Here is a 17,113-nt window from a genome sequence, read left to right on the forward strand (position 1 = left end):
TATATTTCTAAATACATAAATAAATTTAACAAAAATATCTAAAATACATTTTTAAATACATAAATAAATTTAGAAAAAAAAATCACTCTAGAATTAAAATTAATAATATTTTGAAAAACCATTTCATTTATTCATTAGAGTATGCCTTTATTTGTTTATTGGAAAGCTATACACGAAATTACAATATATGCTTTATTCAAACAGTTAAGCTAGCCAGCTTAACTGGCCAGTGTTTTTTTTTTCGACGCGGATTGCCGGAATCGATCAAGCTATCATGGCCGTCACACAGATAAAGACAAATGCCCAACTTCAACTTCCAGGCATATTCCTAAATCGTCTACTGAAATTGCAGACAATTATATTTATAAATACGGTTCCTCTCGCTTGAACTATAGCATTAATTAATGGCCTTCTAATTCATAGATTCAATCGATTATCAGTATATCCATTGTTTTCTAAATTTAAGGAGTCAAAATTAATTTGGGGCTGAAGGCTTAATCTGAGTATAGACCATGGCTATTACTTATAGCAGTCCGCGACCAACCGATGGTAATATGATTACTATTCTCAGTATTGATGGAGGAGGGGTTCGTGGGATTATCCCAGCCGCTATCCTTCAATTCTTGGAAGAAAAGCTCCAGGCAATGATTTTAATCTACTATTAAATATAATTCCTGTGTGCCAAAATTGAAATATAAGTTCTGTAACAGGAATTGGAAGGCCCAGGCGCGAGTATAGCTCATTATTTCGACGTAATTGCAGAAAAGAGCACGGGAGGATTAGTCACTGCGATGTTAACCGCGCCAAATTACAAGAATCGTCCATTGTTTGCTGCGAAGGATATTACCAAGTTTTATTTGGATAATTCTCCTCGTATTTTTCCAGCAACATCGTCATTGAAAGAATTTGTCTTATTTTTTTTAACAAACCATCGGCAAATTTAAGTTCTTTATGTTTCTTCTCTTTTTTCTGTTACCAGCAACATCAATATCGAATCAATAGAAAATGAATTATTGCAGAGGTTTCTTGCAATCGGCATTAAAGTATGTTGGGGATTTTTCTGGTAAAATCCCAAAAACAAACAAACTGAACGCACACAGTGGCAATGCTCTGTTTCCTTCTCTCCACGGGATCCTTTCCACAGGGAGGCTTTAAAAAAATTGTCTGAGAACAGAGTATTACACCACCATAAAAAGATTTGTATTCATTAAAATGAAAATGCTTGATACATATTTCTTCCTCTTTCACTCAGAGGGATTTACCAAAAATACATTTTAACCAACAAAAAGAAAACTCTGTCTCTTCCTGAGATTTTACACTGCTGGTGTGTAAAAATCTCTTTTTCTTTTACTGCTGTAAAACCCTGTACATATACTGGTGTGAAAACTATTTTACTCATACTGCTGTAAAACAAATTTTTACATATGCAGTAATAATAAAAAACATTATGTGCTCACACTCCTCGCACTGCTGTGCAATGTATATACTCCCTGCTTCATAAGAAAAACAACGCATATAAAAACTTTCTACCAAAACATATGCGCTTCCCTCTGTTCTGTCTTTATGCATTGTTGTGCAATAACCTTGTTTTCTTTTGCTGCCGCCTGCTCTGATTTCATCCCATGTGCGAAATGTAAAATATTACATCCCTTAAACTTATGCGCTCCCCCTTGTTTTTCTTAGCTTGCACTGCTGTGCAAAAACCTTGGTTTTCGCTGCTGCTTCGTTTCTCAATGGTCAACGCAACAAAAACTTAACATATATAATATGTATGCCATACAAAAAAAATATAATACGTAAGAGCATATGCCCATACCTCCGACTTATAAAAAAACATTAAAACTAAAGACTCTTACCAATACTTCTACGGACACAATTAAAGCATTGAATTTCTTTACCGGCGGTCAACCAAACTTCAACTTTACTCCACGCAAGTATTTAATGCAGCTTCGAGTGCATGTTTAAACGATGGACGGCGGAGAACGAAGAACCCCATCAGATGGCTGGAATGAATATCGGAAGGCCCCTTGTTACCGAACTTTACGTCCCGATATGGCAGGTGGTTTTGCAAAAAGTGCTGGACGCGTGGAGAAATTTCACTGGATCGGACTCGACTGTCCAAAAACAACCTCACACCAAAAGGCGGTCCGAAATCTGTCAGGTGGTTTGCTGAAGCGGTTTTGTTGCTGCGTGCTGGCTGAGTCGGCAACTGAATGGCTGTCGTCGCTGTCCACGTCCGCATCCACGCTGATTTCTGCTGCAGTTGGAATTAATATTCCAACACTCCCCCTTAATTTCAAATGCTGTAAAATAACATCTTCCTCACATAGAGGGATTCACCAACTGCTTCAGATGCAGTTCCACAACCAATCAAAAGAGTCTTCCTCTTAACAGAGGGATTCACCTGAGACTGTGCTGAAGAGCACCTTCCTCTTGACAGAGGGATTCACCAGTTTATGCTAACAAGCATCTTCCTCTTGACAGAGGGATTCACCAAGAACTTCACTTCCTCTCTTCTCGCACTGCTGTGCGTTATATACTTTGCTTCAAATACAATACCAAAAAAAAGCTTGGATTTTATCTACGCTGCTGCGTTTCACCATTTTTTTTATTACATAAATCAACACATATATTCTATGCACTGCTGTGCATCTCCTCCCGTTCTTCTGCTGCCGCACATTGTATCATTCATCCCATGTGCAAATAATCATAAAAACAAAATATTCTGTCTCTTCTAGAACAATTACTCTGTCCCAGCTTACAAATTTACACTGTTGTGTGTAAATATTTCTTACATTCACTGCTGTTGCATATATTGCATTTCAGTTCAATGAACAACACACTCACTGCACTTACATTTACTGCTGTAAAGAAAAATTTCTTTTACATGTGCTGCTGCCCATTACATTTCGTTTCTTCAACAAAAAAAACTTCATGCTGCTGCATTTTTCATATTCACATTGCTGTGTGTTTTTACTACATATTCTCCAACAACAAAAACAAGACTTACATTACCCTTTTCACTGCTGTGTGAAAAATTTCATTGCATTCTCAAACACTGGGCATTTACGCTCTGCTGCGTTTTGCCCTCTTCTCATTACCACAAAAAAATTTCACTTCTGCACACTGCTGCATGTTTTTCTTCCTTTTGTTTTCAAAAAGGACAATAACCAAAAAACTTCACTGCACTTACATTCGCACTGTTGTGCGTAAAAACATTTTCTTTTCACTGCGCTGTTGCACTTCACATTTCAACGCTGCCCCTTTTTCTTCTCCGCACTTCTGTGAATATTGCATTGCATATGTGATAAAAAACAAAGCAAAAACATTACATTTTTCAACACCGTTGCGTATTACATTTCAGAGGGATTAACAAAAAGATTTCATTTGCGCTCTGCTGCGCTGCAATACATCCTCCACGCAATCTCCATGCCCTGCAGACTTTTCTTCTCTGCTCTTATGGCAGATTTAATTTCATATCTCTCCCTTATAAGAATATAATTCAGCAAGGATTTCATAAGAACCCATTCACCAATAGCTTCAGCGATAATGATCAAGAATTACAGGCTCCCCCTTAATGTATGCATTGTTTTCTTTCAGCAAAGTTTTCTCAAAAGAAACTTAGATCAGCTTGAGAGCTCAAGGGACTTTCAGACTGTATTTCCTTCCTTCTCCATACTTGTGTAACTTTCTTCTTTTGCATGGGTCTAGCTTGCATAGGAGCCCATGTTAAGTTACAATCATGTGCCATATGCCCAATGTTATGACACTTGAAACATTCTACATTGTTCATGAATAAGATTTCATGATTTCTTCTTGTAAAATTGTTTCTTGGAGATTGTCGGAGACTACAACATCTATCTCTATGAAATGCTCTACAATGTTTTGCCATATGACCAAAGTTTGAACAAGAATAACAATAACTAAAAAATGAACTTTGGTACCTTGGAGATGGAGGTTTCCTTGATGTACTTCTGAAGCCTTTCTGCCTTGAGATCCTTTGAAGATAACCATTGCCTCTTACCTCTTTGACATCAGCTACATTTCTTCTTGGAGCTGGTTTTCTGCTTGGAGTAGGATTTCTTCTATTGTAGCCTTGATCTTTCTCCTCGTGTTTGCTGGAACTAGGAGCATCATAATTTCTTCTGGCTTCTTCGCATCTCCTTTGCTTAAAGCATTTTCATTCTTGTTTGAGGGTTCACCTACATACCCTAGTCCCGATTTATTAGATGGAGATCTGTGATAGCTGAGCATGTCATCCAAGGCTTGAGAGCTCTTCATGATTTTGTTCATCCCTTCAACCTTTTTCCTGAGGAGAACAATCTCTTCTTCCAATCTTTCACACTCATTATTCTTCTTTGTAAGTTGTTTCTCAGTTTCTTCCTTGCTACGAGTAGCTTCACCTGCTACTATTTTAAGAGAGATGATATCTGTCTTCATTTTGGAGATTTCTGCTTGACTGCTCTCCATTCTCTTCTCAGCTTCTTGTGCCTGCTTCCTAGCTTCTTGTAGTTCAAACTTAAGGGAGGATACCTCTACCTTGTATTGTCCAATCTCTTCTACAAGTTTGTTCACTCTCTTGTGCCTTTGTTCAAGTTGACTTGACAAGATGTCTTCTTGCTTCTTTGCTTTATTCAACTGATTTATCATTGATATGACTTCTTCATGATGCTTCCTTTTGCTTTGATCAAGTTCCTTCTTAAGCTTGGCGAGCTCTTCATCATTTTCTTTTACTTGAAATTTGATGAGGTCAATCTTCTCACTTTCAGCTTCTATAATGAGTTCATAATTTCCTTCTTGACTGTTGGTCATGGTCAGTGCTCCCTTTGCATGAAGGTCATGAAGTCTGTCCCATATCTCCTTTGCTGATGAATATTTTCCTAGATTCTTCTTTACAGAATCAGACAGTCCATCCAAGATAGTCTTTGCTGCTTTTGCATTGTACTCCTTGGATTCTATGTCCATCTTGCTATCATCAATCACTGATTCCCAAATTTCAATCCCTTCAGATTGTAAGAAAGTCCTCATTTTTATTTCCCATATATCAAAGTTCCCATTAAACCTTGGAGCCTCAACTAGAATGCTTTCAAATGGACTGTTTGCTATTTTAGTAGTAGAGGGAGACACAACCTTAGAAGGTTTGGAGACTTTTTTCTTTGACCTTGTCATTCTTAACTATGTTTAAAATACCTGACTTTGTTTTTAAAAACACTAACTGTTTCCAACAGCTACACAAAAAAAAAATCTTTGAGGAATACCTAGGTTCTTTTGCCTGAGACTTTACTCTGCTGGAGAAGTTGTTGCAGCAAAAGAACTCCTTTCTTCAGCTTCTTTATCACCTTTAAAGAGCCTAAACCTGCTCTGATACCACTGTTGGGGATTTTTCTGGTAAAATCCCAAAAACAAACAAACTGAACACATACAGAGGCAATGCTCTGTTTCCTTCTCTCCACTGGATCCTTTGCACAGGGAGGCTTTAAAAAAATTGTTTGAGAATAGAGTATTACACCACCATAAAAAGATTTGTATTCATTAAAATGAAAATGCTTGATACATATTTCTTCCTCTTTCACTCAGAGGGATTTACCAAAAATACATTTTAACCAACAAAAAGAAAACTCTGTCTCTTCCTGAGATTTTACACTGCTAGTGTGTAAAAATCTCTTTTTCTTTTACTGCTGTAAAACCCTTTACATATATTGGTCTGAAAACTATTTTACTCGTACTGCTATAAAACAAATTTTTACATATGCAGTAATAATAAAAAACATTATGTGCTCACACTCCTCGCACTGTTGTGCAATTTATATACTCCCTGCTTCATAAAAAAAACAACGCATATAAAAACTTTCTACCAAAACATATGTGCTTCCCTCTGTTCTATCTTTATGCACTGCTGTGCAATAACGTTGTTTTCTTTTGCTGCCGCCTGCTCTGATTTCATCCCATGTGCGAAATGTAAAATATTACATCCCTTAAACTTATGCGCTCCCCCTTGTTTTTCTTAGCTTGCACTGCTGTGCAAAAACCTTGGTTTTCGCTGCTGCTTCGTTTCTTAATGGTCAACGCAACAAAAACTTAACATATATAATATGTATGCCATACAAAAGAAATATAATACGTAAGAGCATATGCCCATACCTCCGACTTATAAAAAAAACATTAAAACTAAAGACTCTTACCAATACTTCTACGGACACAATTAAAGCATTGAATTTCTTTACCGGGTCAACCAAACTTCAACTTTACTCCACGCAAGTATTTAATGTAGCTTCGAGTGCATGTTTAAACGATGGACGGCGGAGAACGAAGAACCCCATCGGACGGCTGGAATGAATATCAGAAGGCCCCTTGTTACCGAACTTTACGTCCCCATATGGCAGGTGGTTTTGCAAAAAGTGTTGGACGTGTGGAGAAATTTCACTGGATCGGACTCGACTGTCCGGAAACAACCTCACACCAAAAGGCGGTCAGAAATCTGTCAGGTGGTTTGCTGAAGCGGTTTTGTTGCTGCGTGCTGGCTGAACTGGCTGCCGTCGCTGTCCACGTCCGCATCCACGCTGATTTCTGCTGCAGTTGGAATTAATATTCCAACAAAGTATCTGAGCGGCCCCAAATATTCTGGGAAATAACTGCACAAAACTTTAAGGTCCTATTTGGGGGATATACGATTACACCAAACCCTAACAAACGTTGTGATTACTGCATACGACATCAAAATACAACAACCTGCAATTTTCACCACATTTAAGGTAATGCTTCTATGATCTCTGTGATAAAAGTAATCTGACTTTGAATCAGAGAGCAACACCAGTTTCAGTGATATATGGTAAATCTCCTTTCCAGGCCAATCATAACAAGTTAGAAGATGCACTTTTGGCCGATGTCTGCATTGGAACCTCAGCGGCTCCAACATATCTTCCTGCTCATTTCTTCCAAACAAAAGATTCCTCGGACAATACCAAAAGCTTTAACCTCATAGATGGGGGAGTTGCAGTAAACAATCCAGTGTATATATATATATTCTCCATCTCTGAATGATGTAATTACTAATTATGATTTGAAACAAGATTTTGAATTTTCCGAAGAGGTTGTGTGATTTGGGGTTTTATAACATGTGTGTTGCAGACGTTACTTGCAATAAATCAAGTGACTCAGCAAGCTTTGATAGGCTGTCCAGATTTCTTAGTGCCAACGTCGAAAGCTCTCGTGAGATATAAACCTATTTTGTTTACAATTCAGATTCATGCGGCCAAACATTCACTATAATTTTCCTTTGAAAGAAGTAACTGAACAGATCAGGATATGTGTTTTAAACAGGATAGTAGCAAATTTCTGGTGCTTTCTCTTGGAACCGGACAGAAAATGGCTAGTTACAACGCCATTGACGCTGCAAAATGGAACCTGCTTAAATGGTTATCCAATGAGGGTAAAGTGCCCATAATTGACATGTTTCAGCAAGCAAGTGTAGATATGGTGGACGTTCACGCATCGATCGTGTTCCAAGCCTTTAAGTCGGAGAAGAACTATTTAAGAATGCTGGTCCTTTCCTTCTTCCAGGTTAAATAATTTCGTCGTATGGTTGTTTAGAGATTGGAACCTTATATAATTCACTTCTATTAGCAAACCCTCCATATTAGAAAGGTCTAACAAATTGTATGATTGGGATCAGGTTGAATTGCCAGGAGATACAAGCTCAACAGATCTCTCAACAAAGAAGAATCTAGAAGAGCTGGTGAAGATAGGAAAAAATCTTCTGGGCGCTCCTGTTTCAAGACTGAATATAGAGATAGGTGTCTTTGAGAAAGTTACAGGCGAAGGCACTAACGGGGATGCATTGACTAGGTAAACACATCGGTTTCATTTAATTCCATGGAGAGAACATTGACTAGGTAAACACATCGGTTTCATTTAATTCCATGGAGAGAACATTTAGAACGATGAATAGCAATTGAAATGTTTATGACAGTAATCAAAATATATATATAAATTGGTTGGTTGGGATCATGTTGATATAATTGAGATGATTCCGCAGATTCGCAAAGGCGCTCTCCGAAGAAAGGAAGCTACGATTATCGCGCTACAAATCGCCTTCCACAACTTTAATTCCACTAGAAATAGGGTCTGCATCTGAACCAATTGCACGCCTTCGGCATGTTAAATCTTGTATGGTCGATTTCGATACTTCAAATTGAAATACCGATGGTACTATCCCCTCCCATAACAGTATTATACTTCTCTTCATATTTTGATTTGTGATTTTGTACACGGCTCATGCTCCACATTTCATTGACACCTATCTTATCTTAATTAACTTGATTCCATTTTGAAGTTTTGAAGTATGGGTAGATCTTATTAAAACTATGTAGATTTATTTTACATTTTTCTTACTGCTTAGTTTTTAAAAAAAATTGAAAGAGTTTTTGTAAAAACACATTTTTTTAACATATACACTGGTACATTATATAAACCAAAAAAATTTGTATGAAAATAAAAATTGAAATCTTGTATAAATACCTCAAATTGAAATTTCTAATTGATGTATTACTTCATGTACCCATCTGTTTTATAACCATGTTAGGGCTTCTCCACTCTAGCAAAGATGTTTTTCCAATTAGTGTTTATGTTTAATATTCACGTTATGTTTAATATTTATGGATTTGATTATTATTTTTTAATTAATGATATTATTATTATTATTATTTAGTTATTTAATTTATTATTATTATTATTTTTGTTGTAATATAATATAACAATATTTATTTTAATAAATTATGAAAAAATCATCACTTAAAAAACAATTTAATTATTATTTATCATTTCATATATATATATATATATATATATTATTTTTATTTTGTTTGGATTTACTCATAGGAATCAGTAACTTATTAGAGGATTGGATCTCCACTGGCCCCCTCTAATCACAAAGCATCCCAAATCTGGTGCAGTTTGATGGTCGCTAAACTAGGGTTATGTAGCAATTTATGCTGGCTGGTCTTATAAATTTGGATGCAATAAGGGATTGCATAGCAATCATACCCTTCCGGCAAACATTATTCATTCACTCAACATGCTGGGTTTCAATACCCTCACCAGTCTCAATGCTGGCAGACCCTCACCCTTCTCTCCATCTATATGGCCACACTCCGGGAGATTGGCCACCGAGAGGAATTTGAGCTCGAATGGGAACAATACAAAAACCTTCTTTGTGAAGTTGGTATCTCCTTATCTCAAAATCAAGATAGCCTTAGGCTAGTGTGGGGGTGGTCACGTAGCTACAAGTAACATCTCTACAAAGGAAGTCTATTCTCACATATCTTTGAACAATCAACCAAGCCATTTTGCATATTGGACAACCCTCATGTGAAAGTGGGATGTGCCACTTACACTCAAATGCTTCACCTCGTTGATGTCGGGAATTTCTGGTTATTCCAAACAAAATACAGTGGAAAATCCTCTGTTTCCACTGTTGGGAATTTTCTGATAAATTCCGAAACAACAAAAAAAAATATGAACAGAGAGTAATACTCTGTTTTCGGGATTTCTGATAATTCAAAAGCACAAGAACCGAGCATAAAATAATACTCTACTTTGCCTCAGGATCAAAAATTGATCAAAATAATACTATGTCTCTTTGCTGTAACTGGTGTTGCAGCAACACCGTTTTTTCAGTTGCTGTAACTTGTGTTGCAGCAACGTAAATTTTTTACGTCAAGTATTGTTTGAGTTACGGTGTAACAGCAACGGTGATTTGACATCAACCACTTTTGGTGTCACAGCAACGCACAGAAAGAAACTTCTATTTATGAACGATAAACTAACTGATAAAAATAAGTCTTCCTCACATAGAGGGATTTCCACAACTCCTATTACAAAACATCTTCCTCTTAACAGAGGGATTTACCAATCTATGCTAAAGAGCATCTTCCTCTTTAACAGAGGGATTTACCAGTCTATGCTGAAAAGCATCTTCCTCTTGATAGAAGGATTCACCAAACACTATGCTTAAAAAGCACCTTCCTCTTGACAGAGGGATTCACCAAGGAACACTTATGTTCCACACAAATAACATTTACCTCTTAACAGAGGAATTCCAACATGCCTGCTTCAGAGGCACTTCAATCTGTCCAAATTGACATTGCTGTGTCTGTCTGATATTTTACACTACCGTGTGTAAAACTTTCAATACATTTATGCTGCTGCATATACAACTGTCTCAGCACTGCTTGTCTCAGCAACTCTCTCTCTCAGCACTGCTGTCTCAGCACTGTGTCTCAGTACTGCTGTTTCAGCATCTCTGTCTCAGCACTCTGTTTCAGCAACTCTATCTTAGCACTGTTGTTTCAGCACTGATGTTTCTACCGTTTCTCACAGCAAACAATCTCAAAACAAAAAACATTCAAATCTGCACTGTTGTGCGTTTCACTGTTCTGGAAATATTTTTCTTCACGCTGCTGCGTGCTCTCATCTGCTCTCTATATATTTCCCCTGTTTCTATTTCTATTTCTATTTCTGCTTCTGTTCTTTCTTCACTGCTGTGTCTGCATTTTATAGTGCGGGAAAGGGTCATCACCGCTTTAACTTGCTGATGAAGTTTCTGCTGTACTCTGCTGCTCATAATGAATAAAATATGATCTTTCTGACATTCTGTTGTGCTTCTTGAGTCGGTTATGTGGAAACCCATAACTGATAAATGTTGTGTCGGCTCGAGGCTGGTACTTTCCTTCTCGGCCATGCTTCAGCCGTTCTGCTCATTAATATGGTTGTTGAGAAGTAATGCTGTGGCGCTGGATCTGATATTTCCTCCTTCTGGAACTCAAAAATAATTAAAGAGTGAAAAGATGGTAATAGCGGTGGCTTAAAAGATCAGGAATAAATGTGGGGCGCCGGATCAGGACAAATAAGTAAAGTAGTTGATGCTGTTCTATTCACTGCAGTTCTACCGCAGATACGCCGACTCTTTTGTAAGTCCTCTATTGCGGCTCGCTGATGCGATATCGGCGATCACTCATCGGCTATGTCCCGCATCGCTGCTGCTGCACAGCAGTTGGAATTAATATTCCAACAGTTGACTCTTCACAATCATATTTTAACTTGGGAGAATCTAGCGAAGAGGGGATTTCAAGGTCCTCGGAGATGTTCCCTTCGTAGATTGTTTTTGAGGAATGTGGCCACCTTTTCTTGACTTGTCCCTTTGCGAGGAAGTATCCAAATTAATTAAGGTCAATTTTAGATGGATCATTCCTCTAGCCTTGTTTTCCTTATTTCTTGGGCCATAAGACAGAGGGCTTACAGGGTTGTTCCGTTGTATACACTTTGGGGTATTTGGTGATCTCGGAATCAATGCATTTTCGAGAATAAAACCCAATATGTGTTGGGCTCCAGTCTTAACATTGTCTCTTATTTCCAAGAGATTGGTCCTTGGCATCCCCTGGCCCACTTGGGTAATGGTTCTGTGAGCGGGGTGGGAGCTTTCGAGTTTTGACTACATCCTTCCTATTGCTCTTTTTTCCTCTTTTTTGGCCTTGATTTCGACGCTCAGGTTTGGCGGGATTTTTCTTGCTAACTGGCTTGTGTTGTTTTACTCTAGCAAATGGTTTGTTGGATCATGCTTTCTGTGACACCCTATATTATGCTTATTCTGATGCTTCGAGATTGTGCTTCTTTTTTCCATTTGTTTTGTGAAAAATGAATATGCAGCTCCTCTTTAATTATTTTAATGATCAATGTCTGTATTTTTAGCATTCTTTGGGTTGGGCCAAGTTCTGAGTTTATTAATTGGCACTATAACTTTTAGATTAATGTCAACAACGCACAAGTTAAAGTTCAGTAGAAAACTTATAACTTAATAATAAAAAAATGATGTTATATCATTTTTTTAGATGTGAACTTTGAATTTTATTTATAAAAATAAAATAAATAAATAAATTATATTACATCATTTTTTTGGGATTTGAATTTTAAATTTCACTTATAACTTAACAATTTTAGGATTTTACTTTTGAATTTCACAATTAGTATAATATGTAAACTTATAACTTAACAAAAAAATAAGTTATGTTACATAATTTTTTAGTGGGATTTGAACTTTAAATCTCACAATTTACATGATACTTCGTAACATAGATATCGCTAATTAAACATTCTCAAATAAACAAACTAATGTTACATCAAATTAATTAAATATTTAAAATATTTATTTTAAAGATCAAACACAAGTAATCCAAAATCAAATCATATACTTCCAATAACACTCCAAATACTTGTTATAAGTATTGATAAACATCCCAAAATCATAGCTTCTTTCTATATCCACAATTATGAAAATTATTAAGAGAAGAATAATACAAGAAATTAAGTAAATAAAGTAAAAAGATAAGTGTGTTCATTTTTTTGTGTTAATATCTTTTTATTTTATATTTAGAATGAGAAATTATGGAGAATTTGTAAATTTTAAAGTTTATACCAAATACAACTATTTCATAAATGACAATAGTTACAACATGTGTGCTTTCATTTTTTAAGTTAATAGTAACATTTTTTTTAATTGGAATGAGAATTTCTAGAATTGGTAATTTCTAAAGATTGATTCCCAAAACTACAGTGGATACAATTATTTCATGAATGCCATAACCTACCAATTATAACATGTCTATGGAAACTTGAACCTAATTGGAGAAACAATTTTTTTACCAAACCACTCAAACTAAAATACTTTCATTATACTAATATTTAATGCAATAGAAGAAAAATTAAATATACATATACTCAAATTAAATATACATATACTCAAATATTAGAGTGGATACAACTCTTTAGTAGATGCCATAATAAGTCAATTATAACACATCTCTAAAAACTTGAACTTAATTAAAAAAACAAATTTCTTACGAAACTACTCAAACTAAAATACTTTCACTATACTAATATTTAGATGCAATAGAAAAAGTATATACCTACACTCAAATATGCTAGTGAATTAAATGTATATACATTTATTTTTAACATAAAATAGCTGGATCTATTAGACACATGATATTTAATTTCAATAGAAAATTGCAATACTTTACGTAATGTTGGATAAAAATATGTATTCAACCATCATTATTACGTCATGTTAGTGTAATTAAAATCAAACCAAAAGGTATATTTTCATATTTCAGTGATAAAGGTATTAAACAAACCAAAAGTATATATTGTCATATTTTAGTGATAAATATTGTCATATTTTAAGTATATATTGTCATATTTTAGTGATAAATATTGTCATATTTTAGTGATAAATGTATTTATATTCAAAATAGGTTTGGAAGTAATTTTTAATAATATAAGTATAAGTAAGTTTTTATTATTATTTTTAATAAAATAATAATTAATTTATATTATTAATGTAGGTTTAAGGGTTAATTTAATTGGTTGAATTTTTATCTCAAAAGTATTTTATTAATAAAAAGTTATATGGTCAATTTTTTTTAATAATATTATTAATAAAAATAGGGATTGAGATATGTATGTGGATTATAAAGTAAGATAATTATCTTCCCAACACTCATTTAAGGATTAATTTTGATTAAGTTAAAAGATATATAATTATTAAAACTTTCTATGATGGTAAGTAGATATAGTAGTTGTACTTTAATTAAAAGGGATGTTTTTGGCTCTTTTCAAGGAAATTCCGTAGAGAATTTTTAGAATCATACATTTAACTTATGTAATTTATTCAAGTACTCTAATATAATCAAAACATTCTTTAAACCACGATAAATCACAAATATTTACTTATACAATTAAAACACTTTTTAACTAACAATAAATGACAATCTTATTCAAAAAATTAAAAAAATAATACCTAAAATATCAATTAATTAGACTATTCCTTGGAAAATACTTAAAAAAATATTCTAAATAAAATATTATCCTTCCATTATTTAAAATATTATAATGTAAAGAAAAATCAAATAAAAAAATTTATTAAAAAAATTAGAAAAACAAAAAAAACCTAACCTAAAATATCAATTAATTAATTAATTAGACTGTGCATCAGCAAATACTTAAAAAAAAATATCATAACTAAAATATAATCCTTGCATTATTTAAAATATTACAATGTAATGAACAATCAAATAGATAAGTTGAAAATTTAATAAATGTAATGATAAACCTACTGTGTAATCTGAAATATGAGCTTTTGACTAGTTATATATACAATAATAACAATATAAATGTATAACCATTTTAATATATGAAATTTTTTTAAAAGTTTTAATTTAAGTGGTTAATTAAAATTTTTTACATAATCATATTTATAAATATTTTTTTTATATAGATCAAGTTTTTCTACATTGGATTGATATAGATCTAAGATGGATCTAGGTTGATTATATATATATATATATATATATATATATATATATATATATGAAAATGATGATTAAATTCCACTAAGACCATTAAGGTTTATCGCACATTAAGAAAGTAAGAAATTAATTTAGACTTTTTAATATTTTATTTCTATGATCAAAGAGAAGGGAAAGAAGCATTCCTAAATCATTATAGTTTTGTTGACTAATCAAGTTGAGAAGGTTGGTAATGTGGAAAATGTTTTGGAAATGAGAATGGATGTGAGTAAGAGCCAGGAAATCTAACAGAAATTGCTTTTCATATTCAACCCTCTTAGTATCACACAAGTGATAGATTATTTCATCCCAATGTATTTTGGGAATATACCAACACCTAATTTCACTTCTAAGCTCATGACAATTAGTTATTATCTTTGCAATGTTCATTTTCTTGTTAAAATTGGTCAAGATAGAAAGATAATCCTAATTCTAGTTAGGGAGAGTGGGGTTGATCAGCTCATTTTAGTACCTTAGCTTCCTTTCCCCTTCTAGCTCTTTATCATCCCACAATTTATCCTTAAATTTGGAAGTAATAGTATTTTTAATATTATCCTCCAAGATGGCCTCCTCCATTACCCCCTAGTGGCTTAGTCAAGATTGAGAATCCTTGTGCCAACCATTCTTGAAAAGGAGGTGGGGGTTTTAGCTAGAGTTAGAAGAAATTTGGAGAACCTCTTGGTTTCCATGTTGCAAAGCTTCTTCCTATACAAACATAGTCATGTTTTCAATGGGGGAAAGACTAACTTCATTCAAGAGGATAGGATAGAGAATATTTCCTTTAATCTTGAGGTTGTATATATAAGAATACCATTGGAAAAATCATGGGCTGTCAAAAATTCTAGTTGACCATCTTACCTCAATTTTATTTTAAATATTAATTTATTTATTTATATTCTATTTTTTTTAATTTATTTTATTTTTAATTGTGTCTAGTCAAAATAGATAAAAATAAATTTAAATAAAAATATTATAATGTAACATAAACATTTTAACTAACTCAAAACAAAATAAAAATACTCCTATGTTAAAAAACTAAAATTCTACCCTATTATTTTTTTTAATTAATTTTTACTTAGTAGTTAAGGTAGAGTTGACTTCACAGTGGTTTTTGAGATCCAGGTTTATGAGAACCCATGATATTCATGTGGAAATGCAGGGAGATTTGATCCCTTTTAAAGTTTGGTAGATATGGAGTTCAAACAGATCTAGGCTCTTTTATTTTATTGAGTTGAGAGGGGCAGCCCAATATGGAAGAGATGTTGTAATGTTAAATATTTAGACTTGCTCAAATTACACAAAATTAAAACTAAAAATAGAAATAAATAAATAAATAATAAATGAATAAGGTTAATTATTAAAATAAAATTGAGCTAAAATAGTCAGTTTACCTTTTTTAGCTTCCAGTTTTGACAAACTATAGATTTTCCAGTGGTATTTTTAACCAATGGTTTTTCCCATGGTATTCTTCTCTAATGTAACCTATTTAAAGGTATAAGTTTCCAATGGGTTTCCTTTTTTTCCAAAAAGAAAGATTTGGTTGGGACTTTAAGTTCTATTTATTTCCACTCTATCCTATCCTAGCTCAAAATGATTTTTGTAAAATTTAAACCATGTTTACTTGTTACCCAACTCAAATTTGAGCATTGATTTTTCATAAAACTCTAACTCAGATATAATATAATCATATGGTTTTTCCCCATCATACTTACCAGTAATGTAAGCATTCTTCATGTGAAACCCTAATTCTCAAAGTTAGTTGATTGTTGGTTAGCATATGATCTTTTCTAGAAGAGTTACCACTTAGGTAAGTAAGCATTTTTCATGTGAAACCCTAATTCTCTAGTTTAGGAATTAATATAGTATGTATCAATTCTCTCATAATGATACTTAAATAAGTGATAACCTTGGACAATGGATAATATGCTCATTCAAAAAACAATCGGAGTTGTTCTACTTAAAATATTGTCTAAGATATTACAATTCAAGGAGAAGTATTTATTGAAAATATATTTAACATCTCTTCCATACTCAACTGAAATATATTTAAATATAAGAGGAAGGTACACCACATGTTCTAAGAGTTCAAAAAATGTATCAATTCTCTCATAATGATTCTTAAATAAGTGATAATGTTGGACAATGGGTAATATGCTTATTTCTACTTAAAATATTGTCTAAGATATTATAATTCAAGGAGAAGTCATTATTGAAAATGTGTTTAACATCTCTTACATACTTGGTTGAAATATATTTAAATATAAGAGGAAAGTACACCACATGCAATGGTGGGGAGTAAAAAGAAAGTGAGGTAATGATGCTTGCCACATGGCAAAAAAAAAGTGACAACTTTAAAGGGACATAATTTGCAATAATGGAGTTCAAACTAGGCAAAATTTATATCAGTGGAAAATTCTCGTTGAGACAAATATGATGAGGACATCCAAAATAAATAAATAATAAAAAATTATAATAATTTTACCTCATTTATCTAATTGTATTAGGAAAGTTAGGTTAACATAATAAGCTCACTTCCAAAGGAAAGGGTGTGTGTTTACATGTGGTATATAATAATTTTACCTCATTTATCTAATTGTATCAGGGAAGTTAGCTTAACATAATGAGCTCACTTCCAAAGGAAAGAGTGTGGGTTTACATGTGGTATATCCACATAATTAAAGTTAAGTAAAGATTGTAATTTCCTTTATAATAAA

At 33.5% G+C, this 17,113-nt stretch overlaps 1 pseudogene; it reads left to right on the forward strand.

The window, feature by feature from the left end:
- Positions 1-512: 512 nt before the first annotated feature.
- Positions 513-8,195, forward strand: LOC149219164 (patatin-like protein 2; annotated as a pseudogene).
- The last annotated feature ends 8,918 nt before the right edge of the window (positions 8,196-17,113 follow it).

Source organism: Pinus tabuliformis, chromosome Q, assembly GCF_031772625.1.
Source record: "Pinus tabuliformis cultivar Carrire ecotype Pingquan chromosome Q, CPIR1, whole genome shotgun sequence".
NCBI lineage: Eukaryota > Viridiplantae > Streptophyta > Pinopsida > Pinales > Pinaceae > Pinus > Pinus tabuliformis.